Source organism: Pezoporus occidentalis, unplaced genomic scaffold, assembly GCF_034315485.1.
Source record: "Pezoporus occidentalis ecotype Australia unplaced genomic scaffold, CSIRO_AGI_Poc_V1 ctg1, whole genome shotgun sequence".
NCBI classification, from domain to species: Eukaryota; Metazoa; Chordata; class Aves; order Psittaciformes; family Psittacidae; genus Pezoporus; species Pezoporus occidentalis.
In genome coordinates this window covers 4,471,683-4,499,517 of record NW_026912778.1, presented here as the reverse complement: position 1 = coordinate 4,499,517, position 27,835 = coordinate 4,471,683, and the positions used below count along the sequence as shown (strand labels likewise).

General features: G+C 37.7%; 1 protein-coding gene and 1 long non-coding RNA gene across 2 annotated transcripts in view; one reads left to right on the top strand and one right to left on the bottom strand.

Moving 5' to 3' along the window:
* DDX60 (DExD/H-box helicase 60) overlaps window positions 1-27,835 on the top strand; it is a 305,952-nt gene that overhangs the window by 154,857 nt on the left and 123,260 nt on the right. The gene's annotated exons all lie outside the window — the stretch shown is intronic.
* LOC134162173 (uncharacterized) lies at window positions 256-27,158 on the bottom strand. Its single transcript, XR_009964317.1, has 4 exons — window positions 26,980-27,158; window positions 2,484-2,609; window positions 1,457-1,624; window positions 256-830 (listed from the first exon to the last, which is right to left on the bottom strand). It is a non-coding gene; the product is annotated as an uncharacterized LOC134162173 (long non-coding RNA).

Here is a 27,835-nt window from a genome sequence, read left to right as displayed (position 1 = left end):
AGAGAAATAAGTTACTACAGAAACCATAGACTTAAAACCAACCTGCTGCTTCCCTCTTTTATTATGTTTTTCTTGCAACATACAGTATTTGGGAAGCTGTACGAGTAGAAACATAAAGTATGAATCCTCTCTCCCTGTCAGTTCATTCTTACAATTCTCTTGGCTTGTAGTAGTCTTTCCTCTTAGTTAATAGTATTTATATTGCTAATAGCACAGGTTGCCATTTTATCATGGTCATGGCTATACTCCCTTATTTCTGCAATGTAGATGTTCATTCTTTTTAGAATTAGTTATTGTTTGGGTGGATTTATTGTTCATGTCAATGTGCTTACATATAGGTTTCTGGACTGTACAGCATTGGTGTTATGTAATGTAACTTTCACTGTCATAATTTGACGGGACTTTCATTGTTTATGTTATTTCATAGGTTAGGCAGGGCTAAAATATTATGGAGGCAGTTAAAAGAAAGATGTGCTATTCAGTCACTTTAGTAAGTGGAAGAAGAAAAGATTTGGTACAATGCTTCTAAACTGTAACTAAACCTATAAGAAAGCTGAAAAAAAGAGAGGATGTGCATGTGATGTTAGAGGAGATGCATTTATGAAAGTGATTGGTACAGTCTTACCAATAAACATTCTTTTCTTTTATCCCTTTGAGACAGTAAAAAAAGGAGGTCTACTTTTCCAGTTCTCTGGAGGCGAATTTGCTTCCTGAATTTCCTGGAGCTGCAGCTGCTGGATACTTCCAAGGCACTCAGGTAGTTATCGCAGTATCCCTGTATGCTTGTGCTGTGCTTCACTTCTGCTTTCCCCTGCATCTGCTCCTTGTTGCTGTGAACAAGAGGTTGCAGGGTTAGATAGGCCTTTCAGTAAGGCAGTCCTTAGGAAGTAATTTCAAACTGCTTTGAGGCTCAGTGTTTTTTTAAATTAAGTTAGGTGCTTGGCTGACTAAAGGGAGACAAAAGCACCTAAACTTGGAAGTCTTGTGTTGAGGATTTTCAAAACTTCTTGTGATTAATGGCTTTTAAATATAATTCAGGAAGCCTTAGCATGAAAAGGCAATGTGAAATAGAAACAAAAGATTTTTAATTAATTAGAAATGCTTTTGGAACTGGCAGATAACTTTCCCCTGGGGGCCTCTAAAATATGCATAAACTGCTAGTGTTCACAGAATAAAATCTCACAACAAATCAACGAGTTGTCTCTTTAGACTCAGTGCAGCACAAAAGAGAGCTCTGAAGGAGTCAGCTTGCTGCCAAAGTAATTTTCCAACACTCTTTCCTCATGTCTTTTCATTTCATTAGTTCACTAGCTTACAAACATAATTTGTTCTTTCTATGTTTTCTTGCTATGAAAAGGGATAAAAGACTGGAAGCATTGTGGTAAATTCCTGAGGGCTCTCATTTCAAGAATGAGTTTGGGGTTTTTTTCTCTGTCTGAAAACACATCTCCCTCACCTGACTCCTGTGATAAAAGCTTTCCACTTCTGTGCTGTCCTCAGCATTTATTGGGGAATCTGTTGTGGACCTGCATTTCTTGAAATCCCAGCATTGCGGTTTACAGATTTAACCCATGCTCTGGGTGAGGAGTGACTCAAAGCTTCATGCAGTTCAGGCTAATCTGAACTGTACATTTAAAGAAAGAAAGCAAAGACTTATCCCCCACATCTACAGTAGGTAACCTATAAAGAATATTGCTTAAAACCACAGAAGCAAAATTACCCAAAACCCAAAAAAGCCCTAAGCACGTATTCAGGATAAATCAGAAAAGTCTGCTGCTCTGGGTGCTTTGTGACAGAGCTGCAGGTAGGGTTTCTTTATATTGCATACCATATGTTACATCTGTGAAAAATAACATATGGATAGGCCTGCGACCTTTCACAGACTGAAAGCAACAGTGGCTTGGTATTTTTTGAGAAGCTGGTGCTGTCAGATGAAGAGCAACATGAAGAGCAAGTGGTGCTATAGAGCATGTTGGTTTCCTACCCATCCCTGCACCAGTCATTCAAAAATGTAGTGGTATTGTACTGTCATCTGGTGTGTTCATTGCTGCTTTATGTTGGGAGTACATTTATAATGTTCTGAAAGGGTTAATGTATATTAATTAAGCATAAGTAATTTGAGCAGTAATAACAGTGTTGTGGCATTTCTCCTGGGCTACATGTATTGCTGAGAAACCCAGGCAGAATGCCAGGCTAATGTAACTATGCAGATCTTCTGAAATTTGGATCTTTCTGCAGGATTACACTTTGTTCTGCAATGAAATCTTTTTACAGATTAAATAATTGTGTGTCTGGCTTTACAATATGCACACAGAGGAGTCATCTGATAACTACAAGAAACAAATAGGACTAATTTTATACTGAATAAGCATCTAAGGCATATCAATTTTATCTCACGTTCTATCATGATATTTGGATTGTCCTTTTACAAAAATACCTCTGGTTGCAAACAACCTATTGACATAATAGATTATGCTACAAACTGTTGTGTTTGAACTTTCAAAGATTAAGGCTTCATTTAACTTCTATAAGCTGTTTACAAATGCTGCTTCAAAATAAGGTGTGGGAAAACATGACAAGTTGTTCTGTCTCTTGGTTCTGTCCGCTTTCTGTCTGTCATAGAATCATAGAATAGTTAGGGTTGGAAAGGACCTTAAGATCATCAAGTTCCAACCCCCCTGCCACGGGCAGGGACACCTCACACTAAACAATATCACCCAAGGCCTTGTCCAAAGAAAAGTACAAGTGAATTCAAATGAGTATATAATATTTGTATTTATTGCATTAGTGTTTATAATTTATAATTTAGATTTTTATATATTATGTAAAAGGAATGCACATGCTTAAGGCCACATTCAGGGTTAAAACATGCTGATTTATGACTAAACTATAGTTTGTTTCTTCATACACTTTTAATGAGGTAAAAACCCCAAAATATGTTCACAAGTACTCTTTCAGGAATAGATACATACTAGTAGGTCTCCAACTAAATATGTTGCATTATGGCTGTAAATACTATACTTTGCATGAAATAAATCTTTGTAAGAGTTTTATTAATTTTTTTTTTAAAGGGATTTCTACTTAAAACCAAGCAGCTCATGTACATCAGAAGAGCTTATTATCTCTAGTACTTAGCTGTGAATACTTGGCATGCAGACTTTAGCATCATCAGGTGGAAAAGACTGGAATTTGTTCAATAGGATTACATTTATTTAGAAACTATATGATGGCTGCCTCTGTGGGGTTACAGGAAGAAAATGATGGTTGTACGATCAATGTAGAAGCAGAAAGTTGTGGGGAAGTTCAGCAAATAACAGTTGAATGCTTTGGATGGAGCACAAAATCAGGTGACAGTTCTGAAGGATGAAAATACTTGGCAGGAGGAAAGATGCTTTCATTGGATCAGCAGTCTGGGAGATAATGATCGGCAAAAAATGTGTACAACCTCTGACTTTGGCATGAGGAAAACAGTTTGTTCCTCCCCCTCCCCCTTTTTTTCTGAAGAGGAGAATGAAAAATGTGATAATCTCTTTCTCTCTGCTTCTTTGTTGTGCAAGTTATGACATTTTGGAACCAAACAAAAGGCAAATTACTATCAGTATTTTTGTGTACAAATTCAACATCTACTTACTTACCAAATGTATGGATGTTTTTGGAAATGCTCACCTTTTTGGTTTTGACAAATGCTTTTGCTGCAGTGATTTGTGCCAGAAGATGCTTCCCCAAACAATAGGCCCTTTAAAAAATTGTCTTAAAGAAATACTTTGGAAAACATAAGGTCATGCAATGAATCCCTGTGTACCATAACCAGACCACTCTTTCTGTTAAGAAAATACGATTTTCATTAGTGTTAAAATGTAAAATGTCAAAACTTAAGAGATAACCTTTTTAACTGAAGTTCTCCTGGATTATAGTCTTTTCAAATTCATTTGCTATCAGTTTATTGAAAGCAAGTATGAAAATAATTTATTACTACCTTTTAAGGTTCTTTTTTCTGAGCTAAATTTTCTGACATAAGTGATTTATTAGATTAATGTCAAAATTTGCAGTTTCACTTCACCCAAGGGGTGTTTCTTTATCTGGGCATTGTTACTTTTGCCTTCCTTCATCAATGATACACAGCTGTGTGTGTCATCATGCCTATCATACTCTGGACTGGAAACATAATTCCTTCCTAATAATGCACCTGCTATGAAGCACATCCTTAATGATGACATATTCATTTTTCAGAAGATGGTCCTAAAAGTTATGCAAAGTTTATAGAAAGTTTGCAGGCTGGATTGCCCTCATCATTGCTTGATTGAAAATGGTGTCTGATAACTCTTCACGCACGAACTCATCTGTGTACCCCTCTACAGAATCAGCGTCCTTTTGATTGAAGATCTGGCTGTGTATCAACTATGCAATTCAAAAGAGTAGGAAGGAGCATGCTTTTCTTGTTGCAGATCTTGATTATACCATTAAAAATCAAACTATTGCTCTTCCCCTTGTTTTTCTAGAGAGTAGAATTCAGATTGAGTAGATCCAGATCTTGTGAATTCAGACAGTTTTTTATAATAAAGCACAGGCTGTTCAAATGTACCTTGGTGGAAATAAAGATGAACTGAGTATACCATATAGGCACATGTGATATACTGTAACTAAGATACATTTTTTCCATTTATGCTCTAGTGCTGTAACTGCACTAATGGAACATTGTCATTAAAGAAATACAAATTGGATTGTCAGCTAAATTTGGTTCACTGGTACAATTCTCAAAATTTAAATTTTCTTATTTTTTTTTTTTCCTGCTTTTCCAGATGGTTTCTTGAGAGAACAGTTCTGGTTTAGGAAATGAACTCCACATGCTTCAGAGCATTCAGACTCTCCTTCTCCCCCCCCCCCAAGTTACTTTGAAAGTGAAATTTTCACTGAGGTGCAAAAGTCACCTAAATCCCCCTGACAAATAGACAAATACACCTCATGCTCTGGTTAGCATGGAGAAATTCACAAAGCATGCCACTGAAATAAGTTAAAGCTTTATAGCTGACTAAAAGGATTCAGGATAAGACCTTCAAGTGTAATAAGTTCATAAAGGCCTGTAAAGTAAAGATGAAGTGTTTAAGCTGATCTTTTAGCAGCTGGGATAATGAAGGATTAGCAAATACTTTTGAACATGCCTGAAAGCTGATTGGACTTTTATCATTCTAGTCTATGATCATTTGATTTACAATAATGTAATATACCATCACGGCAACTTTTCTGCTGATGCCAAGTACAAAACAACTCTTGGAGAACAAAAAGGGATATAAATGGTATCTGACTTTTTTTTGCAAGTCTACAGGAACTTCCAGACATTTTCTAGGGCAGATATAATACAGTTGGATAAGGGCTAAGCAGTCATTTATTTTTCTTGAACTGCTTGTGTACCTGGTACAAGATTATCGTACACTTTCAGAAGCTTTTTCAAGACCAGGTTGGACGAGGCCTTGGGTGATATGATTTAGCGTAAGGTGTCCCTGCCCATGGCAGGGGGTTGGAACTAGGTGATCGTAAGGTCCTTTCCAACCCTAACTATTCTATGATTCTATGATTCTATTTAGGCTGTTTCTATTCAATGCAGTGTTATTCCAGTATATCATCTGAGGACAAATAGCCCTACTACTTCATAATCTGCTCTACATCTGTTAAGAAATCTTTTAACAGTTAAGATGATGGCTGTTCAACATCATCAGGTTTTCTGTCAGGGTAGATCAGGCTGTGTAATCGGCCATATAGTCACCATTGTAAACTTCTTACAACTCCAGTGACTTCTGCATTAATATTCCCAAACTGCAGTCATAGTCCTTAGTCTCTGTTTATGGGTCACAGCGATGGAAATACCCTGTTACTGGAATGTTCTGGTTTCCCTTTGAGGTAATTCTCTTTGAGGTAGTCACTCATTCCTTTGAGGTAGTTCTGATGCATGATTTTTGTATGCCCAGAAAATTGAGCCACACTTACTGAAATGAGAAAAAGTACATTTAATAAATCAACTTTGAATTTTAAATGATGTTCTTACTAAACCAAATCATCTTACCACTCCTGATTTTTCTCTTCAGCATGTTGGATTCAGAATACTTAATCCTATAGGGTAGACAGTCCTTTTTTCTTTGGTTCCTTTCTAAAGGTGATCAAAGGAGCATCATTGCTACTGATTATCTTAATATTAAACAGCTGTTTGATTAGTAGTTTTTTCTCTTTTTTTAGAAAAATATTTCAACCTCTATCCATAAAGTGTAATTTCGTTGTTATTTTTAATTACAACCCTCCTTCTTTCTTAAAATAAATAGGACTCGGTGTTGCTTACTGTGCAACTGACATCATGTAAAGTAACAAGGGCTCCTTTTGAAATTTTGTTTTAGAGATTCACTCTTCAAAGGATTATATTTTTTTTCTAGTTTCAAGCCCAGCCTTATTTATAATTAATTCATAGCCATATGGTCATCACCTTTGCCTTTTTGTTTAAAGAGCTCTTCTAAGAATTTGGTGGTTTACTACCATCGCTAACTAGAAAAAAATACCAGCCCTTCCACCTCCATCCTGACAGTTGTTGATTCATGTTAATGGAATGTAGATAACTGGACCCCTACCAGGGCATGTTTGGGAAGATACCTCAGTAATATAGCAACATCAATACTTGTTTATCTGTACCAGAAATGTGAATGATTTTTAATAAATGCCTCATTTATAGTGTATGATCTTTCTCCTTCTGCTTCTCAAACCCATTGTTTTCCATCAAATAATATAGATATGAAACCCTTTCACTTTGCACTGTTGAATTGTTTTCCATTTCTGTCTCTAATTTCTGTCTTGTCCATTCCCATAATTTATTTCAGTCATCTGTTCATTGATGCTCTCTCTCTGTTCAGATTTTTAATTAATACTGGACAATAAGATTAAACAAAAAATCTGCTTCTACACACTATGGGAGAAGACAGATGGAGAGGAAAAAGAAATACATTTCAAAGAGGACATCTCTTCCACTACTTGTCCCCTGTAGATTCATATGGAAGAAGCAGACTTCACTGATGGAGCTGATAAAGCATTACCCAGTTTGCTGATGAGACAGAAGGTGAAGTGAAAGCTCTGCTGCATTCACCATTATCATGATGAATAAATAAATTTTATTAATGATTATTTGTAGTATTTAAATTAGTATTTATTTAGTATTTAAGTTATTTTACAAGCTGAAGAAAACTGTATAAGCACATGCTGAAATAATTCTTCCTTTACACTAGAACCTTAGTCTTTCAGTGTTTCATGCATTTTACTAGCTTTAGATTAATCCCATTGAAGTTACCCATGTGCTTAAGTTTGCTTTTGACCTGGAACTAGCAAACAGTTATGTTTCTGAAGTCTTAGATATTCTTGTGGGATAAAACCTTGCTGGCACTTCCTTGGATTCCAAGGAAGTCTGAAAGCCCCAAGAAGCCTTGCCCATGCCTCTTCATGCATGCTGAACTATATCATCTTGTCCTTTTAACCTCCTGTTCCTCAGAGAGAGAAAGAGGAAGTGTAGCATGTCCCCTGCAGTGCAGCAACTCAGCTCTGCTGAAGGCTGATAAGAGGAAATACTCTCTACTCTAAGAATCTAGAGTTGCAATAGGACAGCAGTAACAGAAACCATTGTCTTAATCTGGCTTTTGGCAAAATAGTTTAATGTTGCATACTCAGTATGTATGACTGTAGTGAGAGATATTGTTTATCTCAAGATATGTGTATTCAGCTTTCCTACCACATTTCTGAGAGTCTGAATATAAAAATAATGTTGGTTTTGTTTTTTTTTTCTCTTTTTATTTACTTGCTGTTGGTAGATAAAATAGCAGAGAGAGGTTGGTAAGAATGCATAAATTAAAGCACATGAGCACACAATGCAATGGGTGGAAGGAAGTTACTATGGAAACTTCAACTCAAAGTATTTGTTAATGTTAATATTCCATGCTTATTCTTGCATTAACAAGTGTGTAATGAAATAATTGTTTGAAAAACAAGGTAAGAAAAGTGTCTTTAAAACCAGGGAGTTATTACCAAATAGCAGTAATAATAATAAGCAAACCATACGGTTTTGCCACATAAGCCATCTACATCACTGTCTTTGTGTATCATTGGCCCAAACCCACAGAAAATTTGTGATAATTCGTTATTTTTCCAACAAAGATGGGATGTGAGCTTAATATAGATGAAAATATCAACAAAGATACCAGGTATCCAGTTTTCTGAGCTGTTAGAAGTATAAGATACAAAATGGGTGACAGAAGACAGACATTATTTGTTTTAAAGAAATCAGCATGCCCCCTAAAATCGATGGCAAGACAGGTTATGCTAATGTAGCCTTCCTGCTACAGTGCCAGATGGTAAAAGCAGTGTACTAAGTTCAGTGCTGTGATTTTAACAAGCACAGAGAGACTCACAGTCAATCAAGTCAGCACATGACCTGATGTGCTACTGAAAGAACATTCATAATTTTGTATTGTTTCACAGTAAATGCAAATTACAATTGTTCAGATCTCACCCCTTCAAGAATATCTTCTTTGTGCCCGTTCTTCTATCAGAGCAGTGAATCAGAAACAGTTACTATTTCTGAGTCATTTCTTGGGATTCTGCACGAGAGCACTTGAATATTTCAGTAGAGAAAAAAGTAAAGGAGAAATATTTGCTGGTAGTTAGAAAAATGCACTGGAGTTCAAGAAATTTGCTTCTTATTCCTAGTCTGCTTCTGCCTGACTCGCAGCTTGCAAGTGTTTGGTGTCCCCAATACATGGAAGGATGTCTCTTCCTCTTTTTAGTTTGCAGGCTGTGCATTAGGTACAGGGCCAGTGTTAACAGAGTTGCTGGATCAGGGAGTCAGCCAGACATCCACACTGGCTTTTGATCACTGGTCTGTAAAGCAATACATCCAAGGCATAGATGAAGACCGTGATTAAAAGAATATAATTCAGATTTTGGTGTGTAGGTTAGGAGATGCTAAATGGGGAGGTGTAACAAGCTGTGGAGCAGAATGCTCTGACAGCAAAAGGATAGATCTTTGCACTTAAAGGGAGATGGAGATTAGCTGTCAGGAAAGCAATAATACTAGAGTTTAAAGGAGGAATCAAAAGTGAGAAGAGCAAACAGTACTTTACAAAGATCCTTGACAGTAAAACTGATAAGAAGCTGTCAACAGAAACAAAAAAAATTGCAAATATTCCTAGACATCAGGTTACTGCATGTACTTTTTGCCAAGCTCAGCACTGCAGGGAAAGGTATGCTCAGCATTCAGCTACACTTGGGGTAAAACTGGACAAATGAATGTGCATGTTAACCAGATGGGATGCGTTTTTAAGCACACAGAAATTTGAGGTACTGAAAAAATTAGTAGTGTTTTTCTCAAGGAAACATGCAAATGAAAATAGAGCAGTAATAAGTATTTTATATTATTTGATTTAATTATTTGTTTGTTAGAATCTCATATTTTATAATTGGTGTTATATATGGTCCCTTTGTGCTGTTGAGCAGAGTGAGTATCTTTTGTCCACTAAGAGCGTTTTATGTCTGTCTCTTTAGTTATGTTTAAGCTGCGTATTTCTTTAAGAAATATGAAATACATTTGTAGAACTTAAAAACATACTGCTTTGAGAAAAATCCCTCTATAGTACGAGAAAAGTAATACAATCCCAAATCCTGGGGAGAGGCAACCAAACAAAGAGTTTATGATACCCCATGTTAATTGTTCCAAAATATGATATCTGTATAACTTGTAATACTTGAGTTACCTTGAGTCTTATAACTGTAACAAGAAAATTTCTCATTCTTTATTCATCATGAATATATTTCCAAACTGTATTAGACAGAAGGGAAAAATTGAGTCACAGTAGAGCAGAAATATTTAGGCTGACCACATTGTCAACAGGGGTAACCATAAAATAAAAGTAATGATTGTGCAGTTTTGCTTGTGTGCTCTGAAGTGCAATAATTGGGTCATTCTTCTGCTATGCATCTCTGGTGTTTGCCTGTATTTCAAAGCAGCAATTACTTAGCCAAATAGCCATTTGGGATCATTTTCAAAAGTCACAGTAATATTACTGCCGAATTTGGAGGAAAAGAAAACATTCTTTGCATCAAAAATTACCATGTGTTTAAATAGTCAAAACATTAGAATGATCCAGGATGGAGCAGCTTGATCAAGTAATATGGTGGCAAATGGATAGTACTATTTTATCTTTGCTGGACTACCTCTTCAGTGGTTTTGCAGAAGCTGGTGAGTTTTTTTTAATAATATGCTTTGATATCTAGTGTTTATAAAATGATTATGACTATATAATATTCTGCTCAGAAGAACAAATAATCTCCAATGGAATTGATTCTGCTAAGCAGAAATTGCAGGTGTTACTTTGCATTACAATAGAATCAGTGAAGACATCCTCTCCATTATGTCTGTCCATAATGCTACTGCAATTACTATCAGCATCATTACTAGAGTTCTTTAAATTATGTGATTAGTAGTTATGGAGGCTATTAAAATAACTATTGATTCTATTGATTATTCTTAAAAGATTTAAACGTAAGTGCAGCAGATGTAATTGCAGTTTTGTTTTATCTGGTGTTTCCTGTTCCTCTTTCTTTTACTAAAATGTATTTTATTTTCCTCCTCATTTTCTTCTTCAGTTGTGAGGCTGTGCAAAAAAAGCAAAGACTTTTTAGAGAGAAATACAGTCTTTAAGATGCTGGAATGTTTTGTCAAAACCAGTATTCTAATTGGATTCTCCCTCCCTCTCCTTTTCAATGCTTGCCTCCAATCTCTGCCGCTGACAGCAAAATTGCTCATCTGGATACCATATTCCTTTTTATTATGGCCTTCTTTGCTTTACTTTCAGTTCTGCCCTTTTTCTTTCTTCTTAAAGTTGTGCCTCCAGTTCTCCCCCTCCCCCCTTCCCCTTTTTACATTAGAGAGTTTCTGAAGCTTTGTTTTTCCCAGCAAAACCTGCTCTGAAGCCATCCCGCAGTAACAGCTCTACAGCCCTCTATTGTGTACAGGCAGAGGGGCTTGTCCTCTTTTCCATCTTGGTTAGGTCTCTGATGGCTTCCTATATAATACTAGGTTGTTCCCTCATTACTTTGCACTCACCTTGACGAAGAACTGAAAGAGGCTTTGCTTTACAGCTCTCTGATAGTGCCACATAATGCCGAATCAAGAAAAGAATGCCTAATAAGTGGATCTGCAATAAGTTTTCATTATGAGCCTTTGTTTCATGCAAGATGAGCACAAACTACTTAATTTTCAAATACAGCAAGCACTATTTGTGAAAGTAGTAGTACTTTTATATTTCATTTTCTCAGCAATTGCTTTGGTCCTTTTCTTTCTTGCCATATTCATGCTATAATAAAACTGTATTAACCATTTGATGATACTTGCTTTCTCTGATAACCTTTGAAATGCAGGAATTTTTAAATCTAGCATATATATATATGATGTAAAGAAGGCGGCTTTTCTCTTTAGCTTCCTAAAGAAACATCTTCTCCTGTGAAAAGCAATACTGTCACTGCTTTTATTGTCAACTCTTTGCTCTACATGCAAAATTCCTTCTCAAATCCACTGTGGATCCTGGGGCAACCTGTTTTCAGATTTATAGCATCCCAGCTATATATTACAGCATCCCAGTTCAATGAGTGCAGTTCACATCCCTCCACAGGAACAACTGAAAGCCCACAATTTTCACATCAGTCCATCCTACTTTTAACTAAGGTGCATCTTTTTCTTGTTCATCTCAATGGAAGATGGGTACTCAGTATTGATGCAAGTATTAATGGTAATGTAAACAACAAATAACAAAACCTTTCTCTGTTACTGAGCCAGTACTTGAATGTTTTCTATCTGATTGTGCAACATGAAATCATTAGCTTTCTTCACCACAAAAATAAATTGGAACCTCTAAAGATTATGGGACATTCTGCAAACTTTCAAGTACTTAGGCAAGGTTAAGTCTCTAAAGCAACATATTAAATCTTCAATAATGTGTTCAGAAAATCTACAGAATTCTGTTCCCAATTCTCTATTAAGTTGTAAAGGGTAGGCTGCTATGTAGTACTTGGGTATCAAAGATACTTGGTCCACGGTATCATATTATATCCTATCTTTATATTTTGTTTTATTTTCTATTTTATTTTCTTTACTTTTTGACATGCAATGGTGTTTTTCTGTAGTCTTTTTTTTTTTTTTTTGGGTTTTTGTGTTCCCACCAAAACTGAAAGCTCAAGACGTGTGATATTAAGAGGGAGTTTTACAGCCAAAAAGGAAAAGGTCTTATGAAGTGTGGGGTCACCTCGTGAAATCATGGTGATCATTCACTGAAATGGGGGGAGACTCTTGTGAACATATTTATCTTTGTGATAATGGGAAGTGAAGTCTGAACTTTGATCTGGTGTGCAAGATGGATTGTCCCTAATACTAAGAGGACAAAGATTAAATGAGTGTTACATAATTTATCCTCATATTTCTAACCAGGTAGGCTGGAGTGAGGGCAGCTGTGGCACTGAATTAAAATATTCATGTTGGGAATAGATATGGGAGAAAAAGGATTGTAATTGTGCTTGACTGACATCTGAAAGTCTCTGAAGCTGTAAGAAACTTGGACTCCTCAGTCCAAAATCTGCATCCTCCTTGTGCCTGTTAAGGACATAATAGGGACAGCTTTGAAAAATAATGGGTATGGGATGGACTTCTTGTGAAATCTGGTGATGGGAATTGGTTGATGACATGTTACTTTTACGAACGTAAGTTAGTAATGAATGCATTTGTGACTGACTACTTAATATTACTACAAAACCTGATACAATGGGATTGTTGTCCATGATTAGGGCTCAGAGAATATGCAGAAATAATGAGACAATAATTAACTTTACAATAGGAGAAGATGATAAAAAAATAACATGGTAATTTCTAACAGAACAAAAATATATACTTTAAAAGTTTTGGAATGGCTATTTATATTCAATTGAGCTTTAAAAAACCAAAATCTGCTAAATGTGGTCTTACATTTTAGTTTTTGCTTTAATATGTTTTAGTCTTAAAGCATGTTAAACATTATTAGACTTGTTCTTGGAACAAGCATCGTTTTCTGAATATGGGGTCTGTAATGCATTTGCAAGCCTGTATTAACGCTATTCAGTCTTGTTATATTACAAATAATAAATATTAGGTCCTGTTAGCAAAGGACATTTATATTCTCCAGTATTTTTAGCCCTGTCATTATAGCAGTTTTCTGTTGTACCAGAATACCAGAATGTGCAAATGTAAAAAAAAAATACAGTTAATGAAAAGTGAAATGCCAGAAGGAATTTTATTATCCGATTTGGAGGAAGCATAAAAATAAACAAACACATAAGGCCTTACCCTTCTACCTTTAGCAGAGAGAACAGCAGACTGTCTAAAAAATGTCAATCAGTTCCATGAACTGCTCTCTGCAATTAAAAGCTGCCATGCAAAAAGAGCAGTGTTTAGGCACAAACCCTTGTATCTAGGGATAAGCGTGCGTTATTGTTTTATTTATAATGGTGATTGTCTTCAGAATATTAATCCGTGAAAGGGGGCTCAAAAGCCTCTATGGCTAATACCAGCTTCTGCAAACACTTTACAGTGCATTTCAGAAAAACATTAGGAAAAATGATTATTTATCTGGAGTCTTGAGAATCATTCTGCTACTGAGTATACAGTGCTCTACCTAGTCAAGAGATCAGAAGGGGCTAGCAGAGAATGAGTATCCTCTTCTCTAGGAAATTTTATGTTTAAAACACTATACAGAGAATAAAGGATGTGACAAAAATGATTTTTCAGAACTGGCTTCCTGTTTTTATGGCATTATGCTAACTACTTTAGGTATAATATATAATATTGCGGCCATATTGTGGCTGAGATCAAAATAGTTGTAGGCACAGATGAAGCGTCCAACTATTTTTCACATGTATTCATTTCTGAATATTTGTAACAATGAACATCATTTCATCATGAGGGTTAAGCCCTGACATAGGTTGTCCAAGAGATTGTGGAATATCTGTCTCTGAGGATTTTCAGTAGTTGACCTGGTAAGATCTTGTGCAAACTGTTAAACTGCTGAGTTGCTCAGTTTGTGGTCTCCAGAACCTAAGCTTTCATATGATTTTCCGTGAAGCAGAAGTGGAGTTTTGGAGCTGTGTACGCATTCACAGTTTCGGTATACGTAGGTAATGCTGGAGCTCAGGGAGAAGCATATATTTGTAGTACCCATACCTTCTTCTCTTCAAGACCCTTCAGATCACTGAGTCCAACTGTAAAGTTAACATTATGAAGTCCATCACCAAGCTACATCCCCAAGTGCCACATCTTACGTGTCTTTTAAATACCTCCAGGGATTTAATTAAACTAAAATTCCCTGGGCAGCCTGCTCTGGTTCTTTGTAACCCTTTCAGTGAAGAATTTTTTTCCTAATATTCAATCTAAACCTCCCTTGGCACAACTTGAGGCCATTTCCTCCCATCCAAACACTTGTTACTTGGGAGTAGGGACCAGCACCCACCTTGCTATTACCTTCTTTCAGGTAGTTGTAGAGAGCAATAGAGTGTCCCCTGTGCTTCCTTTCCCAGGTTAAACAACCCCATTTCCATCAACCACTCTTCGTAAGTATTGTTCTCCAGACCCTAAACACTGTGTACCACTTTTCTTTCATTTACTTCAATACAAAGCCTAAGGGACAGGAGGAGAAGGAGGAGTGAGTGATGAATGTAGGAGAATTAATGATATGTAAAGTTAATGATTTCCTTTTTTTTTTGTTAACAACTACTTGTCTGTTCACAACTTCACAATACAAGCAATTCTAAGCAGTGGCTCTGCTTTAGTTTGCCCAAATGTGTTTTTTCAAGCGTGCACTGAATATGGTCTCATTATGCCTGCATGATGGCATAATATCTGGAACAATTACATAACTCTAGCAGGTTTTTTTGTGTATGGGATTGAGATACGTCTTGAAAAAGGCAGAGGCAGCTTGAGCTGTGGTAATTTACAGATCAAATATATCCATCCTGGGGATTTTGTATTGTATTCTCAGCATGGAGATCACTATGCTGTTGAACTTTTCAGCTCTTAACACTAACAGCAGTTAAACTATTTTAGCATAAGTGGAAGGGAGAGAGCTATCATGATGCCCTTTGAAGGGATGCACATGAGGAAGAGGCTAGACCACTCTCAGGGAGGATCTAATCACAGAACTTTTCTGCAACTGTTTCACGCATGCCTGTGTGTAGCATCAAGTCCTAGGGCTGCAGTTAGAAAGCATAGCCAGAGCATAGAGCCTTGGCAGCTCCATTGGCCCCTACTGCCTTGAAATGAATCCTGAAAATGAGGCTAGTGATGAGTCCTTTAGTTCTTCCTGGCCTAAATGAATGGATTAATGTGGCACTTATGTTATCAGAACATGAAACTTTCATGTGCTTTGCTATAACCAGCTAATTTGATTACCATGTCAAGCAAGGAAAATTAAGCTTCAGACACTTCACTGAAGCTTCACGAAATGGATAGAGAAACATTTGTCGCTAATTTGGTTGTGGCCAAAATTAAAAAAGCAAACAATAACCCTTATCCATTGACTGCACAGCTTTGGAGGGGAAGACCTTCTCTGGAAACAAAACAGAGGCATAAAATCCATCCCAAATGATGAAGGGTCTCTCTAAAAAGAAAAAGATTCTTCCTTCCTGTGCTAAGAAGCAGGCTGAGATGATGAATAAAAACAAATGTAAATAAAAAGAGAGGAAGTCTGACCACACTACCCAAGTCTTGGAAGGCAGACACAGGGACTGTGAGAATGAAGACCTTGCGCCCACTGTAGGAGAGGATCTGGTTCAAGACCATCTTAAGAACCTGAACGTGCACAAGTCCATGGGACCTGATGAAATCCATCCGTGGGTCCTGAAGGAGCTGGCGAATGAAGTTGCTAAGCCACTGGCCATCATATTTGAAAAACCATGGCAGTCAGGTGAAATTCCCGAAGACTGGAAAAAGGGAAACATAACCCCCATTTTCAAGAAGGGGAAAATGGATGACCCAGGGAATCACAGACCAGTCAGTCTCACCTCTGTGCCTGGCAAAATCTTGCAGCAGATTCTCCTGGAAGGCATGCTAAGGCACATGAAAATCAACAAGGTGCTTGGTGACAGCCAGCATGGCTTCACTAAGGTCAAATCCTGCCTGACCAATTTGGTGGCCTTCTATGATGGGGCTGTGGAACTGATGGACAGGGGTAGAGCAGTTGATGTCATCCACCTGGACTTGTGCAAAGCATTTGACACTGTCCCACATGACATCCTTGTCTCTAAATTGGAGAGACATCAATTTGATAGGTGGACCACTCGGTGGATAAAGAACTGGCTGGATGGCCGCACGCAAAGAGTTGTGGTCAATGGTTCAGTGTCTGGCTGGAGACCAGTAACAAATGGTGTCCTGAGGGATTGATGTTGGGACCAGTCTTGTTCAACATCTTTGTTGGTGATATGGACAGTGGGATTGAGTGCGCCCTCAGCAAGTTTGCTGATGACACCAAGCTATGTGATAGCTGTGTGTATTGGTTGATATGCTGGAGGGAAGGAATGCCATCCAGAGGGACCTCGACATGCTTGTGAGGTGGGCTGATGCCAACCTTATGAAGTTTAACCATGCCCAGTGCAAGGTCCTACACCTGGGTCGGAGCAATCCCAGGCACAGCTACAGGTTGGGCAGAGAAGAGATTCAGAGCAGCCCTGCAGAGGAGGTGTGCGCTCACAGCCCAGAAAGCCAACCGTATCCTGGGCTGCATTAAAAGGAGTGTGACCAGCGGGTCGAAGGAGGTGATCCTGCCCCTCTACTCTGCTCTCGTGTGACCTCACCTGGAGTATTGTGTGCAGCTCTGGTGTCCTCAACATAAAAAGGACATGGAACTGTTGGAACAAGTCCAGAAAAGGGCCACGAGGATGATCAGGGGACTGGAGCACCTCCCGTATGAAGATAGGCTGAGAAAGTTGGGGCTGTTCAGCCTGGAGAAGAGAAGGCTGCGTGGAGACCTCATAGCAGCCTTCCAGTATCTGAAGGGGGCCTATAAAGATGCTGGAGAGGGACTCTTCATCAGGGACTGCAGTGACAGGACAAGGGGTAACAGGTTAAAACTTAAACAGGGGAAGTTCAGATTGGATATAAGGAAGAAGTTATTTACTGTACGGGTAGTGAGGCACTGGAATGGGTCACCCAGGGAAGTTGTGAATGCTCCATCCCTGATGGTGTTCAAGGCCAGGCTGGACAGAGCCTTGGGGGACACGGTTTAGTGTGAGGTGTCCCTGCCCATGGCAGGAGGGTTGGAACTCGATGATCTTAAGATCCTTTCCCACCCTAACTACTCTATTATTCTATTCTATTCTGTGGTTCTCTTCTATAAAGACTGTAATTTCAGGAAATTTTTAGTTCCACAATATAACTAAATCAGGCAGGTATATATATACCTGTTTAAAATTAAAACTGCTCAAAAAGTAGGTTTTTAACTATTAATTATGGACTATATTGTGCCACTTCAGGTGTGCAATTTTATTGCATTGGTTGAATCCCTGAGACCCTGTTTAGTCATTGAGTGACCCATTAGCCAAGGATCATGCACATTAGAAGAAAACACATTTAGCCTGTATTGAAATCTCTAATTACCTCATCATCTGCTGTCTAACACCAGATTCCTGCTGCTAGTATGCAGCATAAATCAAATTTGAGGTCTTTGAAATGCCACAGCTGGGTTTAGCTTAAACCACAACGCATGCCTAAGTGCCAGTTAACACTCAAACTTGGTTGAGACGTGGTTTGGACTGCATCAGACTTGTACTTAACAAGTCTCTGTCATTTTGTTCACAAACCTGTTAATTATGTACTCAGTTAAGAAACAAGAAGTCATGCCATTCCCCCACTGGCTTTTTTCTTATAAAATTAAAATCTCAAATCCAGATTTCCCACATCTAGTACTATTGATGTTTGGGCTATAATCTGTACGTGTGTAGAGAGTAAATTGCACAAGACTTATAAGTCTGAACAGAATTATTCCACTGAAATGTTTTCCATAAAGCATCAGACACTGCATTCTATCAAGAGATGACATTTAGTGTGGGGAAAGAACAAACATTTGTTGCAAATACTTGTAAGCAATTTTCCATCCTCAGTAATGGCTCAAAGATGACTAGCAGTCTGATTTCTCTCCCAATACTCTGTACCAATATATGCCTTTGAGATGAGTTCACTCACCTTAAAGGCTATCATAGCGTTTCCAAAAACTTTTTTAAAGGTAGGTCTTCTAGAAAGCAACATCAGTTTCAGCAACCTGGTCTTTATCAGATGTTATAGTCTTGTGTATACTTCTCCTGTACACCATTTCTAGTAGTCTTTTATTCGCAGCAGAGAAATACTTGAAGAAAGGTAGTGTTGACTTTCATAATATGACAATTTCTCTCTTTCGTTGCAGATATGGGTAAGCAGTGGAGCTTTAATGTGTGTTGGTGTTCGAGTTATCACTACAATTGATGAATCTTGACCCAGACCTATTGATTTATTGAAACTCATCGGTGCCCTCCTGCTGTTAGAAGGGAAGCTAGCTCTGTTTGTTTGTTAGAGATTCATGAGAGATTCTTTTATTAGTCATCATATAAATTGGCCTAGAAGATAGTGATTTGAAGAAAAAATGATCCTCTGTGGTAACAATACAGGCTAGATTGGCCAGGGTAAGCAATGTTTACTCTTTTAATAGTATCAGGATAAAAGAATGCTGTTCTGTATCTATAGCTGAAGAGGGGATGAAGAGATGAGGTCCAATGTGGAGGCTGTCGGATAGTAAAGGTAGCAAGTCTGTCACCACTGCATCAGGAGGTGTCTCTCCACACATTTCCGTATGGGTGAGCTTTATATGAAGGCCAGACCTTTGGTCCTAGGAAGATAACTCCTAGCTCTTGGCACAATACATAAACTGAGTGGACAAAAAGGTTGTGTTTTCACCCCTTTTCGGCAGCTATGTTATCCAATATACTTGCCTTGGATTCAATTTAGGTCTGTTAGGATTATAGTACTATGCCTCTGTGCTGAAGAATGTGGCAGTTTGCCATTTTAATCTATGCTGGGTGTCTAAGCAATTCATGCCTAGTCATCTGAGCAACTTTCCACTGTATCTGAGTTAGGGAATAAGAAAAAAACAATAGATGTGGGAAAGGCAAGCTGAACAGAAATTTCAGCTTTTGAATAATCTGTTCCTTCTTTCATTGCTTATTTTCCCATCTGAGTTTTACAACTTTACTTACTCTAGTGTAACAAAACTTGTATTTATTTATTCTTTATGTGAACTCCAGCAAAACATTGGCGATTCGGCTCTTGGAGAGACAAATCTAGTGCTATGTTTATGTGTTTTCTTTCAACATCTCGGCACGTATCTCTTCCATCTCTTCAAGGACTGCTTTGTTTACAAAGTTATTTGTTGTTTTAGATAAGTACTTGGCTTCTGAAGTTAGCTTTTGTAGTGTTTGTTGCCTATGAACTGACAAATGCAGAAGTGCATTTTATCCTTTTGACTACTTGGTCTTTGTACTTTGAATGCACTTGAGAGACCGAGTCTCCAAGAAAGGACCAAAATAGCGTGAATAGCCGACACCTGGGAATGTACTCATTAGGCACATACATTGCACTTCCCATGCCTTCGTATTAACAGTTCTTTTCTCTCACTTAAAAAAAAAAATAATTAAGGTCAAAAACTATCCCAGTAGCAGACACCTTCCTCTTCTATTCTGAAGTATGGCCATGACAGAAAGGAGGAGTCTGAATCTGAAGGATCTTATAAAACTTTACCAGGAAAGTTGGATGCAACATTCTAACATAAAAATACAATCAATTTTAATAAAGGATTGATCTTTCTGAAAATATGTTTTTTCTGTCTTCTGTTTACCTCTAGGACTGTTACAGCACCTTGTCATCTTCATACTTTTATAAAAGCTTAAGCCTAAGTCTAGATGAAGTTAGTGTTTTGTTGCAGAAAGTCATAGATCTGCTTGTCTCCATGTAGGTTCAAGGTAATAATGACTAACCACATATCTATATGAACAGTGAAGCATTTTGGCCTTCTTGCTGATGGGACAATCATTCTCCCAAAATTGTGCATGTTTACAGCCCTCTCCCAATAATTTCTGCATTTAATATGTAGTTAAAGCAGGTTTTTATTACTACTTACTTTCTTGCCTAGACACTGAAGCTGGCCCCAAATAACCAAATTGTGGGAAAATTACATTATCCCACTTTCAGAGCTACGGAAACTAAAGAAAGAGGTCACAGAACAAATTAAGGTCATAGCCATTTTAAGCTAATTCAATGATCATGTTTAACTCAGCAAGCAGTTTCTTTGCAAGTGTTCCTTCTCAGTTTGTTCTTCATGCATTTTTCATATGAAGTCATGGCCTTCAAAAAGCTGGTAATTGTACATAACAGCCAGGGTTTTTTAAGTCAACTTGCAAACTGCTTGATCCTTTTTGTGCTAGCCATACTGTAGGTGATCTGTAGCGACACAGCTTGGAGTGTATAGTGCCTGAGACAGGAGGTTGCAGAAGGCAGGAGTTCCCATTCTTTGCATTACAGAAGGTGCTAATGTACACCCCCCCCACCCCGTGAATATGAGATACATGCTGGTTCACTCATCTAAGTCCCTTAATTAAGACTGTCTGTCTGTGGTAATATTTCAGAGCAAGGTGCTGACGCAGTTGATGGTCATAGGCCCAGATTCAAGCTTGTGCAGCAAGTTGAACAGTAATACTGCCGGAAGGTTTTTTCATTTCAGAGGATTCATTTATGTTGGGCCAAGAGAGACTGAAAACAATGGCCTAAGTATGTTTGTGCATTTTGTACTCAGGTAAATTGAAAACATGATCTTATTTCTGAGAGCCTTTTTTGGTGGAATGATGGGCTGTAGATCCTACTTGAAAACGCATTCGTTAAAGGGGGACTTTTTAACTTAAAAAGGGAGTACATTTGCTTTTATGTGATTTTAATGTGATGCATTAAGAAAAGCAGTTTCACAGGTGGTTGAGAAGTAATGAACATTTGGCTACTGCAAAAAGTCACGTTAATAGAAGTTTGCTTAGAAGCATGTCCAAAAGTAAGCAGGACAAACATCAGTGCTGAGTGTACTTCTCTGCCATACCATAGCACATGATGAGGCCATAGATGTATTTCATAATGTCTTGTTTGATGTTGATGCTATTTATTTTACAGCCTACTCTTTTACGGTACTTAATATCAAATCGCACATCAATATACAGCAGCAAAATCTGAAAGTGACATAATAAAATAGAAGCAGCTGTGAGATGCATCTCAAAGATGACACAAAATGATGCGAAACAAATAACGTTTTAGAGTAGAATTGCCCCATTTGCTAGAGATATTTACTAGAAATACTTTTTCTGCATCGATTATTCACAGCCCATATTCTTCTTAGCATAAAATGGTACTATATAGCATAATATGTTTTCAAAGCCAGAAACCTTCTGGTGCTGGACTGTTTCTTGGAAGATTTTCCTTTGTGTGATTGATTTTAAGCAAGAAAGGAGATAAAACCCTGTTGTCAACCACTTGAAAGAATTACAAGGTGGAATAGTCAAGGTTCTTTCAGATTTTCTTTTTTCCTATTCAGATGGGGGAAAACTGACTAAGATTCTTCCATTATTGCAAAGAAAACCTCTGTGACCCCTTTCCCACCCTCCTTCACCCCTTGAAAAAAACAAACAAACAAACAAACAAAGGACCCAAATAAATATTCAGAACAGAGAAAGGAAAGAAGGATTTTAGGCAGAACAGAAATTCAACACTTTGACAATTGTACCTGTGAAAGGGTGTTGAGTGAGACATAAAGCTTTGACTAGCATATAGTAGTCTGTATGAAATGTGGTATTTTACTTAACCAGCAGAGAGATGATTGTCAGTCCTGACAGTATTTATGAGTAGAACTCACACACATTTTTTTCTCTGGTTATGCCTCCATAAAACTTTATTAATCTGTGGAAATTTCTCGTGGCATTGCTGCAATAAATTTTTTAAATAGTCATTCAAATGAAGCAATTCTCTATGAGCATTTCTAGTACGTCTTGAAACATCGAAAAGGTTTATCAGTGAGGATAAGAAGAATTTATAAAATATAAAAAGTTTAGAATTATTTTTCTGGTCAGAGTATGTAAGGTTTCTGAGTTATTGAAAGCTTGCTTTGTAATTTCCTTCAAATCACTTGATTTATGTTTTGTTTTGTTTTGTAAGAAATCTGCAATTACTGTAGCCCCCACACTCTTGGTTACTAAAATACTTTTCAACTGGTAACAATAAGAGGTTTCTGGATGCAAGAACCGTGATAGAAAAATCTTCCGTTTGCTTTAGAAAAAAAACACCCACACTTTTTGGAATAACATATTAGCGTGTTTTGAATATGCTGTATGACTGGAGATGAATTTATAGCATGTTACACTCCAAGGGTTTCATTCAGTCTCATGCTGGGGTTTTATGGCTGTAGATCTCACTTGGTTGTGTCTGTGGTGGCTGTTTCTGCCTGAAGATGCATGTATTTTTGTCAGCTTTTTCTACCGTATTTAGCTTTTGCATGTTAAGCGGGTCTAGTAACTGTGACAAAGGAAGAAATTATACCTCATTTAGAGCATCATTATACCTCATGAAGTGCCGGTGAGTTTTCTTCACTATGCAGATGCTTTTCACTTAAAGCTAGGCTTCCTGCTATGGTGTTATTTCTCCAACTGTGGAAGTAAGTGCATATACAAAGAGATGAAGTTCCTTAAGGAGCTAAAAACATAGTCCCTCCTATTCATACTTCTAATTCTCCTTTTAATTTCCTCACAAGCAAAATTATATCTTCGCTGAGGAAAACACAGTTGAGGTATTGGAAAACAACCTAAATCTGAGAAATTAAAAAAACATGGCAAGCTCATTTTCCTAAAATCCATGTCCATACATTTCTGGTATTAATATGATTCCTTTTAATTGTCAGGAGATAAATCTCACAAAGCAACATTGTCCTGTGACATAGAAACACTTTCAAAGTGTTATATTTTTATATAGCAGTATATAAAGTGCTTTCTATAATATTATTTGCTAAAGATGCCTTACTAGCTCTTCATACCCAGTTTCACAGACTATCAAACTGTTGCTTTATTCAGTTTATAACACTTGATTTGTTGATTTGTTTACTACAGCTTATAGAAAAACAACAGCAAAAATAACAAGAAAATAAAGATGAATTGCTGAATATTAGAGAAATGTGTTGTTCTGCCTCTGGCAATAGCTGCCAAGCTGGAGAGCTGTCCCGTCCCCTCAATTAGATTGAGGCTGTATTGATGCCTGATTACCACTAATCAAGCACTGAAAAAGTTTCACATAGGTTGGAGCTTCAGGCTACAAATGAAGGAAAACATGCATGGTTCACTATGCCTTAACAATCCTGTGGACAGATATCATTAACTTCTTACATTATCAATTCATGTTAGGCAATCTCCTGAAGAGCTGCTGCTTAGTATTTGTATGTGCCCCATTATATCCTTGCAAATTAAATCATATGCACAGATAGTAAGTGCTGAGTAAATAAATAAAAGAACATTACTGTTTAACTGTCTGTTTTTCACTTACATTTCTACTTGCATGTGAGTCTTCTCAGCCAATGAATGCGAAATCTATAGGATATCCCTCATTATATATGCCTTTAAATATGATAAGAAATTTATTTGCAAGCAAAGTCATTCAACAGCAAATTATTGATTCTTCATCATCTCTATGAAAAAACTTCAATGCTCAAATAAAAATTCATGTCAGATTCTCTGTAACACAACTTCTGGGAAAGAAACACTCTATGTATTGCACTGAAGCTGTTATTTATTTGCACACCAAGTCAGTTCATGATGTTCTCTTGCAGCCTCGCATATGTTTTGAACAGGAAACACAAAAACATTGAAATAAGCTCAGTGGGACACTGTGTGTCTCAAAGAAGATGATCAAGCACTGAAAGCAAACCTCTACTGCATTTCCCAAGACAAAGAAAAGGAGATAGCTTAGAATGACTCCTCTCATCCTTTCCAGAAGCCATATAGGAGATTTAAAAATTGATATGGCAGATCAACAAAGAGGTGTAAGGCATTTATGGAATCCTGGTCTCTGCAGAAGTGCTCTTCTGCAGTCACCAGCAGAGCATCCTCTCTTTTTGATACCTGGGAAAGATAGAGTGGTGGTAAGTCTCCTCTACAACTTGTGTCCTTAAGTGTAGGATAACCTCTGAACTTTGCAGATGGCCTCAGTCCTATTCTGTGTTGCTATTCATCAGCTTGAATATAAAGCTGAAATGGGAAACCGTGGGAAGATTTAGATCACAGCTTGTAGTCAAGAATAGTTTGGTGAGACCAACTGTTGGGAATTTAAGTATCTTTAAAAACTGGAGTGTCTTGTGCTGTGGGATGGTACAAAAATGCTGAATACGAGTGTATGCTGTCACTGCTTTTGTGCACATTAGATATAATCTGTCATACCTTGGTACATAATTAAACAAAAAGGAATGTTTAAAGCAGATAGAACTGTATCTCTTGACTGTACTTGTATCAGTGAAAAAAATCTGTAGCCTGTGAAATGTTTTGGAGAAGCCCTTTTAATTGACTAATATGATCATTATTTGTAAATATCTGTAATCAGTATTGTTTCCTAGAAGCCTCTAATGTAGAGTGCAGTGTGCCTAGTATCTTTTGCCTCCAAGTCACATTCTTTTGCTTATTAATACAGAGCCTACTTGTGTCAGATTTCATGTTGTTGCATTGCTATACTTGGCTGCTCAAGCAACAGTGCATAATCAGAAAGTTTTACTCCGGCAAAGGTTTCTGACAAAGCAGGAGCAGAACGTAGGAGATGGTGAATGCCTTCAAATACATCTCACCTGAAATAAAGTGGCAGCCCTTTTGCACCTGATCCTAGCTCTTGCTGATTGGGTTTGGTACTAGTGGAACTACTATTTGCAGCGACTATGGGTATATTCAGTATATACTCACTGTGCTTTTCTGCTTCTCTGGATGCCCAGCTGTGATATTAAGAAGTAATCTCTGACCAGTTGCCAGATAGCATGTAGATTGCTTCCTGGAGATCAATATCCTAGGCTGGGGGGACTGCACTATTGGTTCAGCACTTCTGCGTGAGTGCAGTTAATTACATAGGTGATCCCTGTGTTTAGATACTCTTTCATCCTTGATCTGCCTAAAAGCGTCTCTGCTGGGGATTATCCTTCCTCTTTACTGACTAATTTGACAACAGACTTTATCCATGTCTTTTGAGATAAAGGTTAGAGGCACAGGGCTGCCTGTTGGCATTCCGAGTTCTGTAGTGTTGGCTTTTTGTTTTTTTTTGTTTTGTTTGGATTTTTTCTTGGTGTTTTTTTTTTTTTTGTTTAAAGTCCTTATAATGTAAATTCCATTATGAAGGATACAAAGGAAGCCCCCACTGCAAGTATTCTAATCAAAGGAGGGCTCCCCTAGTGCTACTGAGGACACAAAATTGTGATGAGCTCTGTTCTGTTCTAAATTACTAATTGACTTTTTCTAAAGAACACCTACTAGGAATCCTGAAGTTTTAGGGCAAATGCTAAACAGCAGCTGTTTTGTAATTGTGCTTTGCAGTCTGTACTCCTCGCAAATATCTCTTTTGAATAATAAGCTGGAGACACTTTCAGTTAAAAGCAGTGCAGATCAGAGGAAACTATGTTAATGTAAGAGGATAGGTCTTAAGCTCAGAAAAGCCATGAAATTTATGGATGAGTTTTAATAATTCTCCCTCTAAGGTTCTTTTATATATAGGTATTACCGTGGCTTGTTTTATGGCATGAGAGGCTGACATGCTGTTGTAAGCCCTCCATGGTGAATATCTGCTTATCAGTACACAGAGAAAGAAGTAATTACAGCATTAATACTGAGTTTTATGTTATTATTAAATCACCACTTGGATAGAAGCATAACTTTCATTTAAAAAACTGTTTATCACTAGTGAATCAGCATTGATGATCATTTTGATAATTCAAGAAATTTACCGGTAACAAAACTTTCTTCTGTCCAGAATCAGGCCCTTTGCCAAAATCTCAAGTGGACAACAGTTGCTGTATAGACAATTCCCTTGTCTATACAAAGTACACATACCTGCTTCTTTGCCTGCATCTTTCATTTTATTTAGCTAATTCAGTGGCTTGTGTGGACCGGTGTCGAAATGAGTATGTATTGCTTACCCCAGAGCACACACTTCATATATAATTGATATGAAAAATTTTATATTATTGCAGAATAGATGTATGGTGTTATTCTTTGGTGTTAATACTGGTTAGGTGTTTAAAAAACATAAAGACGTAAAAAGAGTCAAAACACTGGTAGGAGGAATACTTAAAAACAAGAGATAGGAGAGTAGAAATAGGTTACAATTTTGAAGATGTTCTCTCTGAATAAGTTATTTAACACTTTAAATAGGTGGCCTGGTTTTCAGCTCTGTCAAGCTGATTTAGAAATCATATTATAGGTTTAGGAACGTAATTGAAAGCTTCATTAACATTTTTGTATAGCTCCAAAAGATATTGTTGGGGAAGAAAAAGGTGGTTGCAGGGGCAATCACTCCTGAGTATTATGTTTTGATCTTTATGGGATTTTGAGCCGCATGGATCAGCTGTGACATCCTGGGTCAAATTTAATCCACAAATATGCTATACCAGAAATCTGGGTTTAGGTTTCAAAGTGCAAAAGCAAAAGATTTAACAAAAGAAAATCTTGATGCCATTATTTATGCGTGGGCAAAACCTACACTTGCCCTGAGATGGATGGTTCCAGCAGTGACTAGCAGTTGGGAAAGTTACAGAGACCGAACCTCATTGTCTGTAGACAGCCTGAATTCACCATGCCTGCAAGCCTATTCTGCACTTGCCTTGGACAGCAACAGGATGATTTGCAAAGGAGACTATTCTGTCTTGTTCTCTCAGTGTTCTGTCCTGTGGTTTGGCTGCAAAGGCGGACAGGATCGAGTAGTTAAGCCAGACATGCAGGGCAGATAAATCGGCTCCTGCATGCAGGGCACTCCCCATGGTGCATCAGCTACTGCATCATCCTGGACCTAAATGGTGAAGAATGCTTCAGGAGATATGTCTCACAGGCAGCTGGCCAGCTTAGCGTTGGGACTACTCTTACACTGCCATCTAATTATAACTGGAAACTGTCTCCATTGAACCATGTCTGATTGGGGGTTCAGAGAATGCAGCGTGATAAATTGCTGCTAGGTTAAAGGTCTGGCATCTTTAACATTTATCCACCTTGGTGTGAACAACTATAAAAATCACGAGGCAGTGAGGGCTCTGGTTTCAAAGGGGACTGCCTGCATGAACAAGGTATGCAGGGCCTGCCTCTGTGTGAACTTTTTGAGCAAGGAGGCATTTTATATTAAATTTTCTTTTCCATCATCTGATTTTCTTGCCTTGGGAATTCAGTTGTGAACTGACCCCAGTCCATCATGCTATACATAAATTACTAACAGAACTTTGAAGTTCTTTCCACATTTAAAGAGGGAGTTCAAAAGTATATCCTGAAGCGATTCAGGAGAGATATGTTTTAAAAATTAAAGGAAAAAGCAGGCAAGAGATTAAATATCCAACTGAGTCTTGTATGAAGGAGGACAATATTAACAGTGACTATCAATCATGTCAAAATGTGCTACTAGGCAAGACAGCCTCCCTGCACAGTTATATATACGTGTTTATTTGTAGATACAGATGTGCATTTTCAC